At 31.8% G+C, this 2,063-nt stretch overlaps 1 protein-coding gene across 2 annotated transcripts in view; it reads right to left on the bottom strand.

Annotated features, from left to right (window-relative positions):
• MAP9 (microtubule-associated protein 9) overlaps nt 1–2,063 on the bottom strand; it is a 46,370-nt gene that overhangs the window by 17,057 nt on the left and 27,250 nt on the right. The window lies entirely within an intron of this gene.

Here is a 2,063-nt window from a genome sequence, read left to right as displayed (position 1 = left end):
TCTCCATTGATCTCCAGTAGCATATTGGGCACCTACTGACCTGGGGAGTTCCTCTTTCAGTATCCTATCATTTTGCCTTTTCATACTGTTCATTGGGTATTATAGGGATATACTGTACATCAAAACAAGTTATTTTGTCCTATGTCTTTGATGAGTTTTTCTTCTCCACAGGATTGATTAGAATGAGAAAGTGACTAAACATTATAATAAAACTTAATGTACCTAACTTAGTATTTTACATTAGTCATGTATGACTTAGTCATTTGGCAAATTCTATCAAATTTTTGAGACAATGTGAAAATAAAACTGAAAAGTGAGACATTTATATTCAATCACTACTCTAAAGGGCTTCCCAGGTGGTGCTAGTGGTAAAGAACCTTCCTGATAATGCAGTAGAAGTAAGAGAAACGAATTTGATCCCTGGGTTGTTGGGAAGATCCCACTTTAGTATTCTTGAAGAATCCTGCAGACAAAGGAGCCTGGTAGGCTACAAGTCCGAAGAATCCAGCATGAATGAACAAATTGAGCACATATGAACTACTCTTAGAGATACTAGTAGAATTAGCATGCATCTCCTTAATATAAGAAAATTTTTAATTTTTCTCAGAACAAAGCTTAAATAATACAGCATTAAAAGTTCAGTCTAAGAAAGTATCATAGAACATTACTATTCTCATTCAAACCACTGAAACAATTTTGATTGCCTTATTTTATTACTATTTCTCTGCATAGATTTAGCATTATAGCAGTATTAGTCAACACATACACGAGAATAAATTCTGTTGGTATTTTTATTAGGATTACATTAAATTTGCAAATTACTTCAGGGAAAAACTGACATCTTTATAATATCATTATAATACCATTTCTATCCGACAGTAGTTTTGTTCTAATTTCTCAAATATTCATTTGTGTATTTCAGGAGTATTCTAAAGTTTTCTTCATACTGGTCTTGTGCATTTCCTAAGTTTATTCCTAGGTATTTCATCTTTTATCCTACCTTTAAATAGCCTGCTTTGGGTCCTGTGTGCTTTTCTAGTTACTGATTCTAAACTTTATGTGAAGAAACCTAGAATATTCAGAAATACTTTGAATGAAGTTATAAAGGGAGATTAATACAAACATATGAAAATATATAAAGTCCTGATAAGGGGAAGAGTATAGCACTGGAATATTTCTAGTGAGAATGACCAATGAAACAGGAAGTCAAGAAACAGACACAAAAATATGGGAATGATCTAATGTATCTCAAATCAGTATCTCAAATCAGTGTTGTTTCATGAAAGATGCATTTGGAAAAAATAAAGATGGAATCATATTTTCCATCATACACCAAGACAAGTTCTAAGTAGAGCAAATGTTAAAATGTTAAGATATTAAAATCATAATGTTATTAGAAGAAAAATGGGAGCTTTGACTTCAGATTTTGGAGAAGGTCCTTTCAACTATTCCTAAAATTGAGAAGCCATAGAAAAAGACTAATAGATTTGATACCTGAAAATAAAATAAAATTCTTCAGTAAATAATATGAGCAAAGTTGACAATATAATGCAATGGGAAAAAAATTTTGTAACTCATATCAGAAATGATAGGCTAATTTCCCTAGTACATATAAAAGCTTCTAGAAATCAATAAGAAGAAGACCAATGAAAAAATGTTCAGTTTATGTTCAGTGTAAAATGGACTCTTTATAGGAAAAATAAATACAATTAATACTTATACAAATGAAAAATGCTCAACCTCAATCCTAACCAGAGAATACAAAAATGCAAAAAATTAAAAAATATGCAATGATGCAAAAAAAAAAAAGTCTGAATGACATACTTTTAACTTGCTGATAGACATGAATTCAAAAATTCATGTCAAAATACATGAATTTTTTAATCAGAAACCCTATTGGACCCTAGTCCCTGTGGAGAAATTTTGCACTTTTTGACTAATATAAAGTATTCAATCAGGCTTCCCAGGGTGGCGCTAGTGGTAAAGAACCTGCCCGACAATGTAGGAGACGAAAGCGACATGGGTTCGATCCCTGAGTCATGAAGATCCCTTGGAGAAGGGCA

The sequence above is a fragment of the Bison bison genome, unplaced genomic scaffold (assembly GCF_000754665.1).
Source record: "Bison bison bison isolate TAMUID 2011002044 unplaced genomic scaffold, Bison_UMD1.0 scf7180017864146, whole genome shotgun sequence".
Classification (NCBI taxonomy): domain Eukaryota; kingdom Metazoa; phylum Chordata; class Mammalia; order Artiodactyla; family Bovidae; genus Bison; species Bison bison.
The sequence above is the reverse complement of the archived record's forward strand: the minus strand, read 5'-3'. Positions and strand labels throughout refer to the sequence as shown.